General features: G+C 36.2%; 2 protein-coding genes across 4 annotated transcripts in view; one reads left to right on the top strand and one right to left on the bottom strand.

Annotated features, from left to right (window-relative positions):
- The window catches only part of plppr2b (phospholipid phosphatase related 2b), a 118,775-nt gene that overhangs the window by 51,190 nt on the left and 55,217 nt on the right, over positions 1–12,368 (bottom strand).
- The window catches only part of palm3 (paralemmin 3), a 42,510-nt gene continuing 34,258 nt past the window's right edge, over positions 4,117–12,368 (top strand). Inside the window, exon 1 of one of the 3 annotated variants that reach the window (XM_079629647.1) lies at positions 4,117–4,362. The gene's annotated coding sequence lies outside the window, so the exon portion shown is untranslated. Of the gene's footprint in view, positions 4,762–12,368 lie in introns of all 3 variants that reach the window. The other 2 variants (XM_079629646.1, XM_079629648.1) reach the window with 2 other exon arrangements.

Below are 12,368 nucleotides of genomic sequence, written 5' to 3'. Positions count from 1 at the left end.
ACTTTCTCTCTCCTGCAGAACACAAAATAATTATTTTGAAGAATGTGATCATCAACTGATTTTGTCCATCACAATCGATCAGATTGAGCTACATTTTTCGGGATTGAGGCATTTACATGAAGGATTTGCAGTCTAATTGAGGCATCAATCTGATTATTAATATATTATTTGGTTGCATGTAAATGTAGATCTGGAAAATAAAAATACATTTTTCAAAATGTCTTGTGTTTCAGAAAAGAAAGCAAGTCATACAGGTTTGGAGCAAAATGAGGGTCAGTAAATGATGACAGAATTGTCTATCCATTAAAGATCCCTGGTTTGCCTCACTTCTAAGGCAACAACACACATCCATAGAGAAGGCAATGCCATAATGCATTGCAATAATCTCAGAGAACAAATCTATCTAAGAAGAATGTGGATGAAGCAAGAGAAATGTGGATTATAAATACATTATACTTCATATTTCATTCAACACTATAAAGTATTAATAAAATTGAATTATCTTATTAGTTTTTTTTTTGTTTTTTGCTTATAAGAGTATATTAGTTTAGCATTACACTAACTAACAGCAAGGATGCATCAAACAGCATGTGACAAAAGGAGTATGTCCGAACTCACAGTACTCATGAAAACGTAGGCAAAAAGTACCCGGATGACCTCTTCCTGAGAGATTCTGAAGTGTGCATACGATGGACACTTTATATGCCATGAGGCCACGGGAGAGGATTTGTGAATGGAGGTGCATCTGAAGCTGGTAGACCGCGTGATAAGGGCAACATGGCGATTGAAGTATGTCCAGATTACATAGAATGTACATCTTTAGCGGCCATGAAGTAATTACTTATTCAAAATAAGTACCCATTTAAGAGAGTATGCAATTTCGAATTAAATGCGAATTGAGCCCCTGTGTCGGACACTATTTGTGTGCTGTGCTGAGCTGCTGCCTAGAGCGTTTTAAATCAGCCACTTATGAAGATTGTTAATATGTTGCCTTTAGGCGCAAGCTGCCGCCATTTGTTTGCAGCTATATTTTGCACATGGTAAAATTCGACATTAACAGAGTTCACTCACACTGTGCTCATGCAGCCCACATTTTCTAGATTCATGCACATTTGCGCATCTGAAGCCTTTGCACATGTCCCTGAATTTACTGCACTAATTGGTGGGTTAATTAGGTGGTGTTAACACACAGTTGGGCTGTTTAAGAACTACTCAAATGATAAAAATTAAAATAAAGTAAAAACAACATAAGACAAAGTTGGAATAGATAGATAGATAGATAAACATGAAAGGGGGCCAAAAGGTTGTACAACTTGGGTTTGTTCACAAGGTTTTGGAAAAGAGCTAGTCAGAATCCACCCATGTGTTTACAAAAAACAAAAACTAAAATCTATGTAAAAGTGCTTCATGTTCTACTACCGTTTTATCCTCTTAGGCCTGTTTCCAGCCTGCCGTTTTGAAAAGCAGCCCCTTTTATTTCTCATGCTACTTTAAATGTTTTGACCTGGAATTTCCCTCCTTCCATTCAATCTTTATCAGATGATAAACACTGAAAACAGAAGGGAAACTGAATCGATGACAGGAGGGTGAAAATCTGGCCTCGCTGTGTAACTGGCACAATTCTTACACATACATCACAGGTTTCACCAAATCTAGCAGCAATCTCAATAGAGATCCTCCAGAGCATTGCTGCAGAGATCCAAAGTAGGTCGCCCTGAACTTGCACACCCTGATTTATGTTATGTGGACAGTGGCCAAGTCAATTGTATGGAAATGGCAGTGGAATTTTTGACAGGCATGGATAATTTATACATTTTTAAAAATGGAACAAAAAGGAATAAAAAAGACATAAGAAAGAATATTAAAGGGCACCTATTATGACATTTAAAATGTTCCTAATGTTGTTTAGGGAGTCCCCAACAACAGTTTTACGTGCATGCAATGTCAAAAAACACTTTTGTTTTCGTATAATATGCATTTATTTTTACCTGATTTGCTCACCGACTCCCAAATGATTCGTTCAACGACTCACTTTTCAAACCCCTCCTTTGCGCGACGCTAATCTGCGTTGATTGGTCAGATGACCCAGCAGTGTTTACAGAGATAATAATTGTTTAACACGGAGTACAATTATGCTTTTATCAATTAAATCGTGTTATAATAATGATTATAGTCCACTGCTTTGTAGTTTGTAGTAAAAAACTAAAAATAAGATAAAGAATTTAATGTTATGTTAGCGAGCATAGACCAGAATTCATATTGTAAAAGCACAATCAGTCTTTGTTTGCATTAGCCCGATGCATAAACATAACGGTTTAAAAAAAAAAAAAAAAAAAAAAAATGCCGTTACGTTACTACGAGGTATTATATTCTATTCTTTAAGACAACTCCGAAAACAACGACAAACACTTCTTCACATAGGCTATCTCAATAAAATTGCCATTGAAGACCTAGAAGCTAAACGGTGCTTACACAACAAACAAAATAATTATTAAGCATGCTACATAAAACATAAAAGCAACAATTATTAATAACACTTACAGGTTGTGATATGGAGGAGGAAGCTGATGCAAATACACTTGGAACTGAACCTTCCTTCAATATCAGCCGGCTCGCGAATCCCAGTTTGATTGCATTTTAAAAAGCAATCATCTTCAAAATGGCGCGAACAAAGCACAAGGCTCGGACTATACTTCTGTGGTATAGTTATATGAATTGTAGCTACTTAGTCTTCAAATGCTCCTCCTTGGGCAGATGGAAAAAGTTGGCTTTTGAGTTGCACTTCAGAACACAGCGTCTCGTCGCCATATTTTCCCTTGCTGGCCTTGGAGCGCAATAAGTGGGCGTATCGTATTCAAATAACTTTACAAGTTGACGTCATCTAGTCAGAGAAAAAGCTTCGGTCTTCTAACGATTCATAAAAATGACTCCGAGTCGACTCTTACTTTTGTATTTCAAACTTTGCAGGATGTTTTTGTTCACTTAGATCTATGTTACACACTACATGAAAGGTAAATTTCAAAATTCCATAATAGGTGCCCTTTAAAGACAGTTCAAAACTCTGAAACTACAGTGAAATTCTGGGATTCTTAATAATATTTAAATGGAAATATATAGAAAAGTGTATAAAAAATGAAAAGAAAGAAAACGATTTAGAAGAAATGTAAATAATTGTAAAATGAATAAGAGATATTCCGTCATTGACAAATAAATCTTCAAAAAAGGTGTTAAAAAATTTAAAAACTGATGTAATGCATATTTTTGAGTCATGATGAACAATGTGTTTAAACAAGTTTTAGTTGTTAAATACAATTTCAAAGTGTTTCAATTAATTTGTTGACAGTTTTTTTATGTCAGGCAGCACAACCAAATAGTTGTACTGTATACTGTAGTTGTACCACCTGACATGGAAATTGTACCAACCTACCCATACAGTTTTAAAACTACTGATATTTATAAAATGTGTTTATTACTGTGAAAGGTTTCAAACCTAAAATGATGTTATTTATTATTTTATTATGAAGACACCATTAATAATAATGGTGGAGGTTGAGGAGATTCCCCTTTCCATATGTAAAGCGCTTTGAGTACCCAGAAAAGCACTTATATAAAAATACAACAAAATATTTTTATTAGAATTAATATTATTAAATAGTTTACTTAGTCTGTTCATTTGTTTGGACAGTTGCACCACCTGACATTTTGGGGGTTTAAGATAACAAAACATAAGATAATATACTAAATTATTTTAGATAAATTAATAAATAGACTAAATAAAAGTGATATGTCATTAATTTATCAAATTATTTTAAAGGGAAATAATGCACCTGGACACAAAAATATGTAGGCTACATCATGTCACTGAAGAGATTATTAAGAAATATTGCTTCCATTGAAGCACAACATGCTTTTTGGAACATTCTCATAACATGCTGGATAACACAGAACATCAGGTTTTAAAGAAATTTAAGTTCATACAACTTGAATGCTGTCATTAAAACAATAGAGGATAAAACAAATAGAAAATCTTAAATTCATATGAATTTTTTTTGTGCAAATTTTATTATAATGAATTTTCATTTTCACTATATGGTTCTAAAGGAAAGGCTGCATGTAGCCTGCCTCTTCTTGTCTAAATGTGTAACAGATCATGACAAGTCTCTAACAGGTTGATTTCATTTACTCTCTTTAGCTGATAAAATGGGTCAGTAGTTGCTTAACTGCACACCACATGAGCAGTTAATTTTTAACAAGTCCAAAAAACAAATATAAAGAAGCCTTGCCGTTTTTATTAAGAAAAAAAAGGAAACCGTTTGCCAGGAGTGGGTTGGCCTCACAAACAGGAACTTTCGAGTCAGTCAGGTAACTAGAAACCTCTCACTCCCCTTCAGTCGTCCATGAAACGCATGAAGTCCGTCGAGAGGCACAAAGTTTTCAGTGGATGTTTTGGAACTAATTTGTTTTATTTTATGTCAAAACGAAGTTATCAATGTCGCTTGGCAGCAGTTGCGAACTAACCGGTTTTAAGCGTTGAATTGAATAGCTAAAATCCTGCCTTTGTTCTTGGCGAAACTCCTCAGGTGTTTTGTTCTTCCAGCAGAAGACGCGGTAAAGTTTGCGGATTACGTCTATTCGGCGTCGATCTTCGTTCGCGCTGCAAACTCGTCTTCATTTGAAATATTAGTTCCGCTTTCAGTTTTGTTTGTAGATTTTCTAACACTTCATTACCTACTCAGCAGGACATACGGACCAGAACATCAGGTAAGGATGTTTTAAAGCTATCGAGGGGTGTTGGTTAGTTGCTTCATGTTAGTCAACAGGTAGCGTCTTTATTGGTTTTACTGGGATTTTCTGCGCGCATGCATCGCGATTTACGATCAGTCCTGCGTAATTATCTGCAAGAATTAGGCTATTATTCATTTGTATAATGACAAATAACGCTGGCTGAGATGTTAAAAAAGGTTATTTTAAATCTCGTTCAAAACACATTTGGATAGGCTACTCTTCGTGTTTGCTCTATATGTTTTTGAAAAATAGCCTATTAGCCTATTTATGCAATATTATAGAAATTATTTTTGTGTGGCTCTAACCTTGAGATGTACAACCATGGGGTCATCTCAGTTTTGTTTTGTCACGTGACAAAATACCTTTTTCATGCTAAACAGTTACACAACCTAGACTTTTTTTTTTACATTAAACCCCACACAAATATCAAAATGAATTTAAGAATGCAGAAATGTATCACCGAATGATTTACATTAAAGGTTTATTCAAGTCTTTTAATTAATGAATTGCGTTTCTTGTATTTTTGAATAGTGAAATAGGCCTACATCTGGATAATAATAATGAGAATAGTGTTGTCAATGATTCAAACATAAGAAAAAATGTGATCTTTAAAAATGAAAAATAAAATATAGTCTACATCATGCTGTTGAAACTTATAATGACAGAGTCAAGTAATCCTTACAATTTGTTTAAAGTTAATCGCATATGGCTTGATGTAACTTGATGTGCCAAGCAGGGTGTCTCTGTCTCCATGTTTAAAGTGGGAGTTTGCAATGCCCTGGGCTGTTAATCCCATCAGCCTACATGGTAACAGAACTAAACACAGCAGTTTAGTTTTCACAGACTATCAGTTGTCATTTGATGCAAGGATCATAAATGTACGTTAATGTGTGCTGGATTTGCTCTGTGTAATCCATAGCAGAACACAAGTATTATAACCTGTAAATAAGTACCAAGTTTACATATTCAATATTTTAGGTAAGAAAATGTCTGATACTTTGCAGGATTAGTTGCCAACCCAATTTCATGCTGCAGTCATTTTTAAAAGCATGCACACACAGAAGTTGGACATTTTAAGTATGTGTCACAGCATGAACAACAAAATGGAGCTCTTAAAATTCACTGAACTGAATGATTGGAGAAAAAAAGAGAATCCACCTGAAGCTTTCCTCGCTTCTTAAGTTGCCTGCTTGTCTGTGCAAGAACTGTTTACCATTGACAAAAAAGGTTTTATCTGGAATTTGAAAAAAAAACAAACACACAAGGCGGTCTGATGAAACTGGTAAGCTGGAAACCCTCCTTGTCATTGCAGTTGCAACCTGTTCAAGTGATTTAAAGAAATGCCACATGGTGCTTTTCCACCCATGAAGGGAAGAACTGCAGTGCAGTTCAGGTCCACCAGAGTGAAAAGTTCAGAGATTTAGAAAATTAAAATAAAAGTGCAGACAGTCAGCAAGAAAAAACTGAGTAGTATATAGAGATGGAACTCACTTGTCCGTCGTGTCCAGGTGCAGTTTCTCTGTAACGCCCTTTTGCCCCTAGATGATGAATGTTCAGTTTGCTGAAAGGAAATCCCTCACTGCCATGGAGTCACCATGCCGTCAAATACTCAATCACACAAAGAAAAATGACCTGTGCAGCTTGAAGCGTTACTTTGCCTCTGGATTTAAAGCTGGACACACACCTTGACAGATAGTGATTAACTGCCTCTCTCTTGTGATAAAAACATTTAAAGCTGAAGTGTGTAATGTTTTTCCATGTTAAAACATTTAAATCCACCCTAAAGTGCATACAGCTGTGTTTCTGTGGCATTATGAAAATGTTCAATATTTGTTTAAGCTTGCAGATCAGTTTGACATAGCAACAATGACTAATGGCACGAGTTTGGGGCGGCCGCGGGACTAGCTGTTTTTTGGGGACCAATGACAGATGGGGGGAGTGTTTAAGGACTTCTTTTAGGTGTTGCTAATGGTGCATAATTTCAGATTTAATTGTTGGATTGAGGGGTCGTTTAAACAACACTGTTTTTAGCTAAAAACTTAAAACCTCTTATGGGTTTTGGCCATTCATTTACATGAAAATGACGTATTGGGGGCCTGAAAACTCAAACTTTTGAAAACAGGTTTCAAAGTGCACGTTTTTGAAAACGACACTGTTATCATCTCCATGTAAACTGCAAAACTGCGAACCCGGGTGAAAACGGTGACGTCACATGCTTGTGTATTATGTGTTTGTCTATAGGCGTGTAGTGTTTCTTTACAAAGTGACATCACCAACTACTGGCCTGGCAGCTTAATGCAGCGTTTTTAATCTTTTTCGCAGATCCGTGTGAACGGGGATAGTTTTCACAACGTTGTCGTCTGTACGCAAAAAATCGCAGAGGAAAAACGTTGTCATGCAAACGTATCCTGAGAATGACTTGAAAATCTCTTTAAAGATGTTTGTTAGAAACATAGTTTCTTAGGTTTTATACTGTTTTTATACTGTATAGTTTTTATACTGTAACTTAGTTTGTTACAGTATAAAAAGTCAGTAGTTCTACATGTTCTACATCCAAATCCTATGAAAACAAGATTGAAGGGTTGATGTTGATTGGTTTGAATCTGTGATGTGCTAATTCAGAAGGAATGCTGCAGGATGGTGCTTCTGCTGAGATGTTCCTGTTCTTTAGGTTCCTCTCAGGCCTGTTCTGTAGGCGTTGGAGCTGTATGTTGCCAGGATCATTTAAGAGAGATGAGAGAGGGCTAAAATCAATCTGAGAATTCACCCCAAAGGAAAAATAAGACAAAAAGCTCTGTTGGCAACCTACTTTGAGATTTGTGTTGTTGTGCTATTAGATGCATTTTAGTGTCGATGCTAAATTGTTGTTTATACATACAGCCTTCCAGAGAACCTCTTTGTACAACAGCCTGGGGCCAAAGACGGTGTAATTTTACACAGAATAATATTCCCCCATCATCCCTTGCTGCTGTCTCAGTACTCGTCTCTCAGTGTGTGCTTGGAGCGTTTAACAGCGTCCTGCTGGTTAAAGAATTGGCTAGCTGCTGGAGATGTGTTTGCTTTTGATAGGGAACCACTGTGGAAAACCACAGGAGGACAATGGGGCGACATCACTTTTAATGATTTTTTTTACTTGCAGTTTCACACACATGCAAACGGTTTTAAAGAAATAGGCTATAGCCCAAAAATGAAAGATTTGTCCTCCTCAAATTGTCCCACACCTGTATTACTTTCTTTCCTGGAACACAAAAGGAAAAAAATATATACAGCCATATGGACCACTTTTATGATACATTTATTGTGCTTTTGTGTCAAATTATATTTAAATTTTTGGGCGAACTATCTCTTTTAATGTTAATAATATATTATCAAGAAAACATCTAAAATAGCCAAATTATGTTTTGTGGGAAAGTGTTTCCTATTGTCATAGCATGGAAGTAATGTTCGTCTCACATGGTAACTGTTTATTTCAGTGTGTGTGTCTATAGTCCTCCTTTTTCATAATTGTTTCACGGTGTAAGTGAAGCTGTTTGAAATCAAACTGCCTGTATCCCATCCTAATTTCAGGTCAAAAATATGCAGTGGTTTCACATCTCCACTGGGCTCACTGTCACTCAGAGCTTATTATTATTTCATATAAGAGAAACTGCCCGGCTTTAGGAAGCTAACACACCCTTCTCATCGGCCTGCAGGTAATAAATCTGTAGTTTACCAAGCGCCTCTGTCTATTTTTACTGGTGGGCTCAGTGGCCCTCAGAGAGGTTCTGCTCTGTGCTGTGTTAGCTTTAGAAGTGAGTAAATCATGGTGAATTGGACCTGACTTGACTACAGTTTAATATAGTTCAATAATAGAATGTTATGACTTTTTCTCTAGATAGTAAAAGTGTTTTACTATAAACTTATCACAGCTCTTCTGTAGCAGCCTTGCTTTAAAGTGGGTGACTGACTGATATATTGCTCAGGCCAATGAATAAGCCAATATTTGGGCATTTGAGATGTTGAGAATGATCGCACCAGCCGATAAACATTCCCACTTGGCTGATTAACAGAAGTACACAAAGAGTGTCACCTTCGTTGATAACTTTCATTTGTTTTGACTAAATATTGTGTTATGTATGGAGCCCCTTAAGTGACATTTGAAGAAATTGTATTAATGTGCACAATAAACTTTTGTGTGCAGATTAAATATTTCAGTTTTTTTCCCCATGTAATGTCATTCATTTCAAGTTTCAAGACTCATTTGTTATTTTTAGTTGTATTGTCAGCATTATATCGGCCAGTGCCTACTTTGTTTTCTATATATTCTTAATGATGCAACCAAATATAAAGGTTTAAAAATTGGCCAATGAAACACCATGTTATTTAATAGCTATTCTAATTGTAATGAAATTGACATGTCCCCTAATGTCTTTGGTGGTAATTGGCGTGAGCATCAGCCATTGAAAACCTATAACAGTTGACTTGGTAAGCCAGTTCACACTGCACCAACAGATGACGACAACGGCTACAGACACTTTGTCGACTTTAGTCGGATTAGTGTGTTAGCCTTGTCGGTGTCTGGCTTTGTTCAGTGCTTGTTTTGTCAGGAATATCTGTAAAGGTTCGTACTGTAATCTGGTAAATGTCCGCATTGGTCGTCGTCTGTCAGTGCAGTGTGAATTGGCCTTTAGTCCAGGGTTTGATTATACTATCTAAACACTTTATCTAATAACCATAAAGTGGCCTCTCCAAATGAATCTATCAAGGACCGATCAAAAGACACTTTGTGTTGAACTCCACAATTTGACGTAAAAATATTCAAAGAATAAGCCTCATGAAGAGGCTATAAACCCAGCAGATGCTCAGATACCCTGCAGAGCGTGAAGGATATGAGGTCACAGCTCTTCTGTCATCTGTGCCGTATGGAGCTGGGAATTAGTAATAAAAACTATGAATATTTTGAAAGCAGGCTTGCTGTTAGAAGAACGCTACCTGATTAATTTCCTCTGCTTGCATGAAGGGCAGATAGGGATGCTTGTAATTATTTATGAACAGCAGTGTGATATTATTTATATTCAGCTGGTGCTGTTAAAGACATGCCTAAAACGCTCAAATCTACTGCTGTGAAATGCTTTAATGAACCTTTGGTGTACCTTGTTTGCACACTTTCTGACTACGGATATTGATATTGTCTGCTAATTTGTTCAATATACAAAATCATTGGGGTTTTCATGCCAGGGAACTCTTTTCTCTACTCATTTCGCACTAATTATCTGCTGCTTTATTGACTTGATTGTGGAATCCCGTCAATGTTTTCTGACCTTTCTACCACCTCTTTATCCCGATTATCTTGTTGACATGCTACAAAGGATTGCAGGCTATCCCTATGAGATGCTGTCTCACATTTCACGCACCCAAGTTCATGAGAGCAGTAGTGTTGGTAAAAGACTTCCCGCTGTGCAGTTTGATGTCAGTTTCCCTGTAAAGTGGGTTGAGCTATTAGGCATAATTAGCTAGTGCTGTCAGTCAAAGATAACTAAAGCTCACTTCTGTAGTTTGACTGTGCATGATAAAAGAAAACTTCAGAGAAATGCAAAAATGTCTTATTTCTTTATGCGTAAAACTTTTTTTAAATAAACAAATACTGAGTGCACCCTGTAAATGAGTGCATGTGTACTAGATTGTACATGTGTTAAATACAGTTATACAATGGTATCTTTTGCACTGAATTTAATTTGTGTTGATTTGAATAAAAAAAAAAAACATAACAGGATGAATTTATCTAATGTCACAATCAAAGAAATGTTACCTGCCCCTTTTCCCTTTAGATTTTGAGGTGAAATATGACCCAGGCAGTTTGTGAGATTCATCTAAAGAGTTAAACAACTCTATATGTATTATGGAGAAGCAAAGAAGTGTTAAAATTAGTACTTGTCGTCTCAACATTGTATAATCATATTTTGATTCGGTTGTTTCTGTGATTTCTAACTGGTTTTAATTTGTCTATGCTACATTAAGGGCATCATAGAAGCACATGTGTGTTAAACATTAGAAACTTAATCCACGGAGACAGAACAATGACTCCGTGCTTCTGGATGATAAGGGCGGATTTTTTTTGTCTGAAAAAATTTAACTATTAGGGAAATGATGGATAACACTGATGTAGAAGTACCTTACCCTGATTGTAAGTCTAAACTTGCAAAAAACTATAAACTTGTCCCTCAAATATGATTGGTTGATTAGCCTGGAATTGTTGATGATCCAGGAACATGTTGTACTTGAAATCAGGTTCACCGTTCAGACCAGACCTGAGCAAGACCCAATTACCGGTATGCAACACCCAACCTAACTAGCTATTTGACTGATTTACATTAACTAACAGTCTGTGAAGATTATGGTGTCATTAACTCTTTGAAAGATTACAAACACAAACATTTTCTTTCTTTGGAATAACATGCACTGTGATGAATTAAGTATAAGGCAGGGAACAGTAAATAGAATCTATTTTGATTTCATGTTGACTTTAAACACTAAAATGGGAGAAGGGCATTTCCATCTTCATTTGTAATTCCAACTCATTACTGCATTTGATTGGACTGACAGAGCAGACAGATTTGTGCATTTAATTCAGCATATGGGCTGAAAGTGTTACTTAATTACCCCAGAAATGTCCCACATATTCATCCAATGGACTACATGATTATTACTAATGGACTATTAGTGCAGTATGCCGTGGATAGTTTGCTCATAGGTGCTCATTCTATCTTCACAGTATTTGTAACTGCAGGAAAAGCAGGGCACAGCTCAGAGACAATCTCCGCAGCTTCAACGAAACAAGGTCATCTATAAGTGGACTCAAGTATGTGGGGAAGGTCAATAATAATGTTTGACAGAGTATAATGACATTGAAGTACTGCATGTTCTCCAGGTCCTGGTGCTAAAGCGTGCTGATGGCAATCGGCGTGTTTGGTTTAGGCAGGATTAGGCTAGTCTCACATTCTTCCCTAAACCTCTTTAAGAAAATCACTAATCCCAGACAACAACAGCAACGTGCCGTTACATGTCACTTTGCCTGCGCATCTCAAGAATATCTGGAGAAATATCCTGAAATGATTCATCATGAAAGTGTGCTTTGAGTTCATGTTGAGGAAAGGGATGTTTAATCATTGACCATGGCTTACTGACTCTTTGTTTATTAAAGTCAAAATTAATAATTGACATTGGAGCTTAAAAGAAGCTCAGATGAATGTCAAAAGTTTTAGTAATCTTCATGTATATATTTCTGGCGTTTTCTTCAGTTGCAGTGCATATTTTCAGTGCGTTTCTCTAATATAATATTGAATATTTCTGTAACATACATTTTTACTGTACATTACTGTATTATATACAGTTTTTTTATGCATTTAAAATGATTGCTTTTGATTATTGTTTTATTTGAGACAAAATAGTATCACATTTTGATATTGGACATTCATTGGTGGTTATCATTCATAACATGAAAATAAATATCTGTGCATCTCTAGATTAAATCTTGTGCACATTGACTTACTGAAATTGTGTAGCAGCCAGCCAATCAGATTGGAGCTATCGGTATGTGGACATGC

The sequence above is a fragment of the Phoxinus phoxinus genome (assembly GCF_949152265.1).
Source record: "Phoxinus phoxinus genome assembly, chromosome: 11".
NCBI classification, from domain to species: domain Eukaryota; kingdom Metazoa; phylum Chordata; class Actinopteri; order Cypriniformes; family Leuciscidae; genus Phoxinus; species Phoxinus phoxinus.
This window is presented reverse-complemented; position numbering and strand designations above follow the sequence as displayed.